This window comes from Cryptomeria japonica, chromosome 1, assembly GCF_030272615.1.
Source record: "Cryptomeria japonica chromosome 1, Sugi_1.0, whole genome shotgun sequence".
In the NCBI taxonomy this organism is placed as follows: Eukaryota; Viridiplantae; Streptophyta; class Pinopsida; order Cupressales; family Cupressaceae; genus Cryptomeria; species Cryptomeria japonica.
Genome location: NC_081405.1, coordinates 467,378,443 through 467,391,885, shown reverse-complemented (window position 1 = coordinate 467,391,885; position 13,443 = coordinate 467,378,443).

The window sequence follows — 13,443 nt, the reverse complement described above, 5'->3', positions numbered from 1 at the left end:
ATAAAAACAAAAAAAGTTACTCCCAAACAATTATATTAGTCAAGGATAAGTTCAATGTGTATCCGCTTAAACACTATGACAACTGACATAAATGTCCGTCGCTATCATTGCCTTGATATTCCACTAAACATTCTGCACTGGATTAAAAAATCTTTGTTCTCCTGCCACGTGTTGCATTCTTTTCAACATTGGCATCGTCGATGGAGCTTTTTTATGTTTTCACAAACATTATTAAAAATTACTCCAATGAAAAAATTTAAAAAAAAAAAACATTATTAAAAATTTATAATAAAAGATTCTAGATGTAGAAGGAAAAGGAGGTTTAGTAGTCTTCTGTTTGGGCCTTCCAAGCTTCCTTTACTAGCTATCTATGGGTTCTAGAGACTGTTTGACCTTATAAATGTTATTAAAAACATTCATTCATTATAATTATAACACACCTAATGGAATCTTGTTATGATTATCTATCAATCCTTAAGTTAATTATTTGTTTAACTTAGACTCTACTCTAAACAATCAAAACAATCATATGATTTAAATTTATATTTTTTAATATTAACAAAATTCTAAAATTATTATACTAAGAGGTGTTCTCCAATTACATAAGGCTACAATCAATCTATGTAAACAAAAACCTTTCGTAAATTAATTTGACATGCAGATGATAGTTAATGCATGGAAGTATGGCATGCGAAATGGTTGAATAGTGGAAAATGAAATGGTTTGTAGTCAAAGAGTCAGAAATGATCACGACTCTTCAGCTACAAACTATTTCAATCTCACGATCGTTTCATCCTCCACTATGCAACCATTTCGAATGACATACTTCCATGCATTTAACTATCATATGTCAAATTAATTTACGAAAGGTTTTTGTTTACATAGATTGATTGTAGCCTTATGTGGTCGTAGAACTCATCTCAACATAATAATTTTAGAAATTTGTTGGTATTGGAAGTATAAGTTCAAATCATATAATTGTTTAAACAAGAAACATGCCATCACTCTTACTAATTATATTATATCAATTGAATTGAAATTAGTCACTACATAATACATTATAGTGATCACTTAAAGTATTAATTGTTATAGTTATCTTACTACAAAAAAAAGAAAATCATATTTATTTGAATTAAATGCCAAAATTAGAATTTTTCATATCAGAATTATTAGAATTTTTCATATTACAAATTTATATTGTAATTATTCATATAATTTTCTCATACTTTAATTATGATAATGACCAAAATGCTTAAATTTATAATAAATATTATCTTACTCAAAATAATAATCAAATATTATGTAATTAAATGACATGTATATGAAAAATATATTTACAAATTAAATATCATTAATTATATATATTAAAAATATATAAATATTAAATAACAAATATGAGTATAATATATTAGTATATACATTAATTAAAAATATTTATAAATAAAATATTATTCATTCATAAAAAATATTTTAAATATTATGAAATATATAGACATTAGTATAATATTTATTAGCATAAATGTCTTAAATATGTTGTCTATTTGAACTTTTGGTTAAAATTATTTTACTTTTGTATTTAAATTTAAATTTTACTAAACCACCATTTGTTATTTGATAATTAATTAACTAGCAATCACGCCTTGGTGTGCAATGGTTACACCAAAGAGGTGTGCAAGGTCAATTAAGAAAAAAAAGGTTCTATTATTTGCATACATTTGCACAATACATGATGTCAATTGGTAGCCATTTAGCAAATGATATTTGTGCAACAAAGGTCTCAATGGAGCAGTGTTAGCTTCAAATCAACTATGCACCCTCTTATAGGGATGAAAACAAGATTGAAACAAAACCTCTTAATGAGGAAGAGAATTAGGCTACATTACTAATATGCTCATTTTATGTCTACAATAGAGAGAGAGAGAGAGAGAGAGAGAGAGAGAGAGAGAGAGAGAGAGAGAGAGAGAGAGAGAGTAAGATAGAGAGACACACACACATATTGAGAGAGGGAGGGAGTTAATATTGCATCTATAACGTCTAACAAAATCCCTCTTCCATTACATTATGATAGATTGCATACCATATTATAGAGATCTTATTTTGGCACAACAAAGGAGAAGGTAGGAAAAGGTTTATGAGACTAAATTAAATACATGTTGATTTCATTTTCTTGAAACTTTCCAAGACTTTTTCAACAAATCTATTTTGTGCATATTCTACAATCATAGAAAGCCATGATAACACATATTTAGGGAATTATACCAAACATTTTTTTCCCACATAATTTGATCACTTTGAGTTTAGGTCAAAGTGCCACTCATTAGATTTAAGTGGACAACATCAATTGTTTGATTGCTCTTTAAGTAGTGTAGGTTGCATATTATAAAACTTCATTACTTATTACCCAAGAATGATGGGTAAATTATTTGCAATCAATGTATTAACAAGGACCTCAGTGTAGGTTGATATGTAGGTATGATGTATACCATATAGCATAGAATTAATTTTTCTAAAGCATTTTTAGAGCTAGGCAATGTTGCCTTGTACATTTTAAATTGATATTGGTACAATTTTGTGATGATAGAAATGGGCCCTTCTTTTGTAATGAGATGAAATTTTCTATATAAACCAAACAACTCTCACCAAATTTTTTTTTTTAATATAAATAAAATATTAAGCTATCCTAAAATGCATATACATTGTTTCACTTTAATATTCATTTCAAATTCTTAATAAAATATCATACACTTAATTTCAACCAAATTTAATTATTTTTTATATAAATTGAAATATTATGATATAATCATTTTAATTTATGTAAATTTTATGAAAATAAAATGATGTCTTTACAAGAAAAAATAAGTTCAAATTTTTATTTGAATATTTTCAATATATAATCAATTTTTTTTTAAAAGAAATAAAATATGGAAATAATAATATATTATTCTCTTTATTAAATACAAATATTTGAAAAAGCGTCTTAATTTATAAATAATTTTTTATAAAATAAATTTCTCCAACAATAATGCAAGTATATTATATTCTCATGCAATTCTTTATAAATGAATTTTTTAAAGAAAGAATATGTAAATTTATTTATATCTTTATTTTTAATAACAATCTAAAATCTTAGACATAAATATAATTGAAATAATTAATTAAAAAAACATTTTTTTTTATGATCAAATTGTTATAAAAAGGGTGTGCACAAGATCATCAGGGGCCAAAAATTGGCGATGTGAAAAAAAATTGTTTTTCATTTGCCCCAAAACATAAAAATTTGCTTTGACTTTTTACTAGGGTTGGGTAACAATACATGCAACCATGGCAACAACCAAAGCAGAACATATATCCATTCTAAACAAATATCCACTCCGATTCAACATTCTTTTTAAAATGCCTACATTAGCAAACAAATATCCATTTGGAACAGATATTTGTTTACTCTGAGACAATGAAAAGAAAAAATCAATCGTCGTGGGTCATTTTAACCCACAATGATGAAAAAATCTTGAGCAACAAAGGCAAGATAACAAATATCAAAGTCGAACTAATATTTGTTTCAAATATCCCTAAATATTTTTTAAAAAATTTAGATTCATTTTTAGCTTTTTATTGTAAATTAGGCTTTTTAATATGAAACCTTGCCCAACCAAATCCTCCTACACTACTAAACCCTTCCTCAATTTAGGATTTGATTAACATCAATATGATTGAATTGAGAAACATTTGTGAATTATATCATAGGCACCCTCATCTATCCTCAATGGCAACCACCTTAGAGTCGATAATTTCCAACATTGAAATCCTCACACACCACCACCATTCCTATCTATTGTGGCGAGAGGTCATGAGGCAACACTGTGCTTATGGCTTGTCATATGATGAGGTGAGGATATTGACATTTCTAAAGCCCAATTAGCCTAATTATTTGTCAATCGTAGAACTAGACAACTTCTTAACGTGTGTAAGCTAAAATATTCTATTAAATTGTGCCAGCATCAAGGTATCATAGATAAATTTTACAATCATTGGTGGATGGTTTTTGATAAACCACCCAACAATGATGTCGATGTCCCTCAATATTTATTTTGCAAACTATATTCTGAATTTGTCTTAAGTAATCACATCAACTACTTTGACATGAGTGATTTCCAAGGTGTGGGTAGAGGTATGCTTTAGGATAGGCTTGAGGAAATTTGAGTAGTACAAGGTCCATATGTTCCCACTCCTATTGTTCTCCCACCTCCAGTACAATTCCCAGATGTTATTACAGATGTGGCCTTGATGAGAATATTAGCAATACACTCTTTGGTTGACCATTTAATTTCTTGGATTTCTCAATTTGGTCAACCATAAGACCTTAATACACATAGTGGATCGGGTGGTGCTGGTATAGGCTCCTTAGATTCACATATTTGTGTGATGCATACTTGCACTATGTGCAAACATGCATGTTTAGGTTCTCTTGGACAATCTATTGAGTCTCCCATTGACACGTCTGATTATGAGGTCCATCATATGGTAGATGTACCGCATGAGATGGTAGGAGAAGGAGCATATCCTTGAGAGTCATCAAATGCTAGAGATGAGGAGGACCTTGGTGTTGGCAATATGTGCATCATAGTGTTGTAATTGATGTCAACTTTAGGTCATTGGTGAAGTTGAAGAGGTTGTCAATTGATATGTGTGTTGAGATATTTGAAAGAGATGGTTTGATTTAGATTTTGGCATGATCAACATGATTGAAGATAGTCCAAAAGATCACTAGTTGTATCCATGGTAGTATATCAGTCTTGAAGCATGGTAAGCATATGATAGCACATTGTTACATATGTTTTGTGCCTTATTTATGGGATGCAATTGCATTAGTTGTTGACTACATGCTCAAGGAGTTGTTGAGTGATGTTGGAATTTTGGTTCATACTTATTTTGTTAAGGAAATTTGTCTAAGTGTTGAACAGTTTATTTTATTATATCTTGGTGTTGGTATTTTGGTATGCATTCTACTGCATTGCATATTTTGGTTGTTCAGTTCAGGATTTAAGCTCAATAGGATGTAAGACTAATACTTCCCAAATTTTATGTCATACACATTTGTGCAACAAGAGTTATAAGGGTTTATTCTCTGGATTACAGTTCAATAGTGTATTATGTCTTTGTTGACTCACTAGAATGCTCTGCATTCTTCAACAACAATTGGTATGATTGTGCGAATTTGGGAACATGGCCAAGATGGCACAAGAATTTAATGATATGATTTTTAGGTGAATTGGTGCTCCACAATGCTATATCTTATGATAAAGTGTCATAGACTAACCGGGTTGCCCTATTTCTATCAATTCTGTGAGTTTATTTTTTGTCTCTACATCTAATGAATGATTTCTTTAGGGATGATTATAGAGGGGTTTTAGATTGTTCAAATTCCTTTCATCATTGTCTGCATGATGATTTTTGTTTCTCCTTGATGATGTAAAGACAAACAGTTAACAATTTTGATAGTGGTGTTGATAATTGGGCCTACAAATTGTGTTCCTTAATTTTTCGATTAATCCTAACCTATTCTAATTGTTTTGAAGGATAATACAAGATACGCTTGAGATTCAACTATGTCTTAGGTTGATCCACAACCTAATATTATTAATGATACATGTATTTGTTACTAACCTATTTTGGGTCACACATTTCATTTGATATGTCCTATTGGTGTTGAGTTAATTGAAGTTTGGAGGTGTTTCATAGTATATATAAAGAAGGGTAAATCATTTATAAAGGTGGTTTGATAAAAAATGATGTGTGGAATGAATTGGTGATGCATTAATTAAGCCCAATTGTGCGATGAAGCAATGAATTGATTGTAGCCTTCCTTATAATGTCCTCAACTAGCTGATGTTCCTATGAGGTGGCATTTCTATGATTGGTTTTACCTTTGCGGGATCAACCTCAATGCCTTTGTTGGAAACAATGTATCCTAGGAGCTTCCCAGAGGTTACTCCAAAGACACACTTCTTTGGATTTAGGCGTACATTATATTGCTCTACTCTATTGAAAATTTTGTCCAGTATAGCGAGGTGACCCTCTCTTATTAATGATTTAGCTAGTAAATCATCCACATAGTCTTCCATTAGTGTATTCATCATGTCGTGGAAGATAGTAGTCATTACCCTTTGATATGTGGCACCTGCATTCTTGAGACCGAATGGCATTACATTCCAACAATATGTACCCCATGAGCATGTAAAAGTTGTTTTGTGTTGATCCTCTGGAGCAATATTTATCTGGTTGTATCTTGAAAAGCCATCCATGAGTGATAGCATTGCATGTTTTGTTGTGAGGTCCATGATCATATCAATGTTTAGAAGAGGAAAGTCGTCTTTAGGACATGCTTTGTTAAGATCTCTAAAATCCGAATAGATATAGATGCCCCCAGTTGGTTTTGCCACTGGTACAAGGTTAGAGATCCATTCTGCATAATCAATGGGTCTTATGAAACCAACGTCTAATAGCTTTTTGAGTTATGTTTTTACTAATAGTGTGATCTGAGGATGCATCTTTCCGAGCTTTTGGTTTATTGGTTTGGCCCCTTCTACTACTGTCAAGTGATGCATTACTAGTTCTGGATCAATGTCTGGCATGTCTGTATAGGACCATGCAAAATTGATTTGTCGCTTTTGAAAGAACTCCATAAAATTAGGATCTTCTGCTGGAGTCAGTGATTCTGGTAGATGTAGTATGTGTGGATTTTTTGATGCTTCCAGATTGACTTCCTTCGTTTCTTCAATGAGAATAGACAATCTCTCTTGAATAGTGCTAAAGGGGAGAATGTCAAACCTTCCATCCTCTAGTGCCTCAAAGAGGTTATCACCTTTGGATACATCCTTTTTTTTTACTCTTTTGGTCTCCACAAGTGCCTCAGTGTGGTTTTCACTTGAGGATCATATTTTGATTATAATATTTTTGCGACTAAAAGGTTTGGCATTCTCTCCAAATTAAGTCGCGTTGTTAAGTTCAATAGCATACCCAACTTTGTGATCCCCGTTTGGTATGTCATCCTGTAATTTAAGAAAGTCTATGATCACGTCTTCATTTTGGAAGGTGTCAAGGTGTTGGGGATCTTGTTGGTCCCAATCAATGAGTTCAAGATGAATAATCGACATTGCTTCATCGATCAGGTTAAGTTCATAGGATGTGTCGATTAGGGTAAGTATGGAGGAATCAAGGTCATCGTTAATACTATCCTCTTCGTATTCAGATTCAAGAGGTGACCTATCTGTTCTTTAAGTATCTTCAGTATCAAAATCCCAAAAGGTTTTAATCCATGCCTCTCCTTCAATAATTTTATCTACAAGAGGACTAGGAGAATCTTCTTGAGATTCATGTGAAGCCAAAGAACCCCATTCGTACTCATGTGAATCTGTCTCAGAATCACTTGGTAGAACTCTGTCACTGTATGTTATAGGTATGTTGGTTGATGTGAAAGGTTTGTCGATAGTTGCTGCAAGGGTTCTATCTGATGGGGTTGTTGATGTTGCTTAGGTGTCTGAAGTGGACAAGCGTTTTATCCTAGGAGTGACAGTTTGGTGGGCAACATAACTATTCGCTTACTTGCTATATGTAGAGACTATAATTGAGAAGTGCTTTTGTGATTGGAAGTTTTTGATCTTGTAGGTTGATTTGCAATGGACATTGTCCTGCTTTTGGAAGGGGTGATCTTAGAAGTGGTCTTCTTTTGTTTGCTTGGAATCCTAAGCTTAGGAGAGCGTCTTGAACCAAGGTTGAATCTGAGTCTAGTTGTATCTCGTGGTTGCAATGACTCTTGTACACCTTGTTTGTGGATCCCAATTCACTATGGCCATCATAGCCCATCTTTTGCATTAGGGTAAAGCCTTTACCATACCTCCTTGTAGGGATCCTGACCTATTGTCTAGCTGTATTGGAAGGGTCCCTATAGATCCATCCTGCCAAATCTTCATCAATAGTTTCTTGTTCATGTGATCTGCCTGGGATGAATCCATCAAGTGTAGTAGTGTTGGCTGCAACAAGTGGCTTGAGTGACATTTGTGGTTTTCCATGAGTCCTAGGTGAGAGGGGTAGTTGACCAACATAGAAAATATGACTAATATTATACTCTCCTGGGCCTTCATCCTATACTTTTATTTTCATCTTTTCCTGTTTGGGTGAAGGGATCGATGGAGTGGTGATAATTATTGAGTGGATGCAAGATGATGAGGCAGTGGCTTCTCCATTGTTAGGGACTGTGATATCAGGTTGATGCCTTGTATTATTGAAAAAGGCAAATGAGTTGGCATCACTAAGGATAGTATTCTTTACTCTATTATGTGGAAACTTGATGCATTGATGGTAAGTGGATGGTATTGCTTGCATGGAATGAATCCATGGTCTACCTAATAGGAGATTGTATGGAAGAGGGAGGTCTAGGACTTAACAAACCACATTCTTCACTATAGGTCCTACCCTCACTGGTAGAGTAACACACACTTTAGAGGAGCGTTCTGCATCATCATAGGCCTTGATGGTTATTCTCTTTCTGGAATCTACTGTATCTTGTGCATATCCCAATATTGTGATTAACTATAAGGTAGATATGTCAAGGCCAACTCCATTATCAATCAATACTCGCTTGATTATGTGTTTATGGATGAATCCATCAATATGGAGAGGGGCGTTATATGGTTGTTGAAAGGATGAATCTATTGGAAATGTGCCTCTAATTCACTTGACCCTTTGTTCATATTGATCGGGTTGACTCTGGTCGATGAAACAATGTGAAGAAAATCTGTGAGCTCTATCGGTATAACCTTTGCTGATGTATCCTCCTTCATCGGGTGCTCAGAGAAGCAGGTTTGAAGTCATCCCGATGACCTGAAAAAGTTATCTTCGGTCGTCGGGGTAGCATCGACTATCAGGTGGACTTGTTCGATGCTACACCGATGACCCGATGAAGTTGCCTTAGGCGATCAGGATGTCATCAGTTATCAGAGGATCTTATTGAATGCTATGTCAATTACCCGATGGATCCACTTTGGTTGACTTTGGTGTTATCAGAGATCGGGGTAACCGATTTTATTGTCTTGCTGATGACTCAATGAGGTCGCCTTCGGCGATCAGGTTGATATCAACAATCGGGTTGACAAGTTGAAATTTATGTCGATGGCCCGATAGAGTCACTGTGGTATCATCGGGAGGTCGGGTCTACCTATTGAAGGCTATCCCGATGAGCTGATCCGTTTGGAGCCACATTAGTGGATTCATCTACTGGTTCATTGGGAGATTAGAGCAACACATTTATGGTTTTTCGATGGCCGATGGAGTAGAGACTGACCACAGATGCTCGCTTCGAACCAAAGTCCAAAAGATGAGCTCGTGGTCACATTAGAAGTTCTTGCCGGTGTATATGAATATGAACCAACCCGACTTCCTGATGCATGTGAGATATTGTGTTTCTCATGAATGCAAACCGACTCAGACGGTTAGACTTCAAGCCGTTGGTGCAATTGCTCAGATGAACGGTCGACAATCTAATATAGGAAGACAAGAGGAAACTCAATGTTAGAGAGTTTTGTTTAGAAGCCATGACTGATAATCAAGAGTCGATTGTAGTGACCAGTTCGTTGAGAATCTGAGAACGAATGCCTATAGTTGCAGACTGAAACCTTATTGTAAGTTCATTTACTAGAAATAAAGTGTTCAACTGTTGGTGGTGGGTTTTTTCCTGAGAGGGTTTTCCCACGTAATTCTTGGTGTTCTATCTCTATGTTGATTCTATATGTTATGTCTATGCTATTCTTAACATTCTGTAAAAGTTTTAAACTGCATTCTTGTATGATTTCCCCTGCTAATTGACATTAGGAAGGCGTTTCCGCACTGTGCTTTCCTTTCAAGTGATATCAGAGCTTGGCCCGTTTTGTTATCCTTGTTGGGTAGGGTTGGTTTTTTGTGTTATTTATGTTTCAGTGGGAGTCTTGCAGAGTGTCTACTTGTTTGTTTTACAGGTTAATATGGCGAGCACCTCAGGGAGCATAAACATGGAGAAGTTTAATGGTTCCAGTTTCAAACTATGGAAACTCAAGATGGAAGACTTGTTGGTCGAACGAGACCTTTGGATTGCTATGTCTACGCAGAAACCTACAGGCATGAAGCAAGAGGATTGGGAATTAGCTGACCGAAAGGCAAGGGGTCTAATTAGGCCATGTCTTGCTGATTTTGTTCTGTTAAATGTCCATGAGGAGAAAACTGCACATCTTCTTTGGAATAAGTTGGGAGATATTTATCAAGGCAAGTCCTTGGTGAATAAACTTTTCTTGAGGAAGAAGTTGTACTCTCTCAAGATGGATGCAGGAACACCATTGGCAGACCACTTGAATGCATTTAACATGGTTCTTGCATAGTTAACTTCTATTGGTGTGTCCATTCAGGAAGAAGAACATTGCATGTTTCTGTTGTGTTCATTGCCTGACTCTTGGGAACACTTAGTGATGGCTATCAGTAGTACTATGACCGAGTTCAAGATGGATATTGTGGTTAATACTGTTTTGTCAGAAGAAATGAGAAAGAAGTCTTTTGAGGCGACAAAAGATGCACTCTCTGTTCGAGGCAGACCAAAGGACAAAGAAAAGAAGAAAGGAAATTAGTTCAAGTCCAAGTCTCAAGAGAGATCAAAATCTCCAAGTAAGAAGTCAAAGGTGAAGTGCTGGAACTGTGGGCAGAAAGGGCATATCCGAAAGGATTGCAAGGAGGAGGAGGAGAGGAAGAAGTATTCTGACACTGAATCTTCTCAGAGTGATGCAAATGCATTTGTAGCAGCCCTAATAGTGCCTACCTCGGATGACACCTGGTTAGTAGACTCTGGTGCATCTTTTCACATGACCTCCCACAAGGAGTGGTTCTCAAAGTATGGACCGTATGATGGTGGAAAGGTATTTGGAGATTGTAGGGAGAGGAAAAATTAAAATTCAATTCCCAGATGGTAGAGTGAAGGGGATCAATGGAGTTCTTCATATACCAGGTCTGGCAAGAAACCTTCTCTCTGTAAGTAAACTAAATGATGTTGGAGTACAAGTTACATTTGTATCTGGTGGTTGCAAGATGACTAGGGGTTCCATTGTATTGGCAAAGGGTGATCACATTGGTACACTATATAAGTTAAATGTTGAACCTCTATGTTGTAATGTAACCTCTGAAAAGTCTTTTAAGACAATTGTAATGATGCATAATGCTAATTCATTGGAAGCTAAACTTCCTGCTAAGAAAACAATGCTCTGGCATAATAGGTTAGGCCACATAGGTGAAAAAGGTTTAAAAACCTTGAAGAATAAGAATCTGGTTGAAGGTCTGGATGATTCCAGTTTTGAGTTCGATTTCTGTGAACACTACATATATGGAAAACATAATCATGTTCAATTTTATTCCAGTTCTCATAAGTCTTCTGACATTCTAGATTATGTTCACTCTGATGTGTTTGGTCTAATGGATGTTCCTTCTCTGTCTAAGTCTAAGTACTATGTATCTTTTGTAGATGATTATTCAAGAAGGGATTTTGTGTACTTTCTTAAAAGTAAATCTGAAGTGTTCAGTAGATTTAAGGAGTTTAAGAACCTTGTTGAAAATCAGACTGGGAGAAGGATTAAATGTTTAAGAATAGACAATGGTGGTGAATACTGTAGTGCAGATTTTGACAAATACTATGTTGATCATGGAATTAAGAGACATAAGACTGTACCTTACACTCCACAACAAAATGGAGTTGTTGAAAGGTTGAATTAGTCTCTAATGGAGAAAGCAAGAAGCATGTTGAGCGGAGTTGGGCTGGAACAAAAATTCTGGGCTAAAGCAGTTGCTACAACATGTTACCTTCTAAATCACTCTCCTACTTTAGCATTGGTTGAGAAAACACCTATGGAAGCATGGTCTGGTAAGAAACCTTTTTTAACGCACCTTCGTGTTTTTAGTGCAGAGGCATATGCTCATGTATCTGATGTTAATAGATCTAAGTTGGATAACAAAGTTGTGAAATGTATCTTCATTGGCCATGGATTTGGTGTGAAAGATACAAACTTTGGAATCCAACGACTGGTAAGGTTATGTACAATAGAAGTGTGATTTTTCATAAGCTAAAACCTATGTCACTAGATCACAACATAGGAAAGAAAGGAGAAGTTGAGGTTGAAATTCATCTAGCTAAGGAAGAATCTCCAGAGATACTTGAAGATGAGGAGAGTTCAAGCATTCGAGTAGTTCTAAAGAAGAACATGATGATGAGCCTCCTGTTGAACCTCAAGAAGCCTCAACACCAGAGTTGAGAAGATCTACTCGAGAGAGAGAGAGAGGCGGCAACCTGATAGGTATACACCTAATAAGTACAGTCACTCTATGTTGAATGTTAATTGTGCTTATGCTTTACTTGCAGATACTGATGAGCCTAGGACTGTCAAAGAAGCTATTAAGATGCCCGATTCAGATTCCTAGTTGGAAGCCATGAATGATGAAATGTCATCATTGGATAAAAATGAAAGTTGGGATTTGGTGCCATTGCCTTAAGGCAAAAAGCCTGTAGGCTACAAGTGGGTATTAAAAAAGAAGTATGGTCCAGATGACAACATTGACAAGTACAAAGCAAGTTTGATTGAAAGGGGTATTCTCAAAAGGAAGGTATTGACTATGGAGAGATCTTTTCTCCTATGGCTAAGCTGACATCTATCAAATTTCTCTTATCACTTGCAGCAGCATATGATTGGGACATTGAATAGATAGATGTGAAGAGAACGTTTCTTCATGGTGATCTTGAAGAAGAGATTTATATGTCTCAACCTGAGAACTTGTGGAAAAAGGTAAAGAACATTTGGTATGCAGACTCAAGAAGTCTCTGTATGGTTTGAAACAGTCTCCCAGAATGTGGTATCAAAAGTATGATACATTTGTTTTGTCCTTGGGATTTGTGAGATCAAAAGTTGATAATTGTGTTTACTACAAAACTAAAGGTGATAGGATTCTTATCATAGCATTGTATGTAGACTACATGTTGTTCATAGGAAATACAAAAGGTATGATCTCAGATTTAAAATCTCAGTTACCTATGAAATTTGAAATGAAGGACCTAGGAGCAACAAATTACATTCTGGGAATGGAGATCAAAAGGGACAGATCTAAGAGAAAACTTTGGCTCAGCCAGAGAAATTATATAACCAATGTTCTTGATAGGTTTCATATGTCTGACTGTAAATCACAAGTTGTTCCCATCTTGCAGGGAACTAAGTTGTCTATGCTTGACAGTCTGAAATCTCCAAAAGAGATTGCTGACATGAAGAACATCCCTTATGCAAGTGCTATTGGCAACTTGATGTATGCTATGGTCTGTACAAGACTAGACATTGCCCAACCAATGGGAGTACTCAGTAGGTTTATGTTGAATCCAGGAAAGCCGCATTG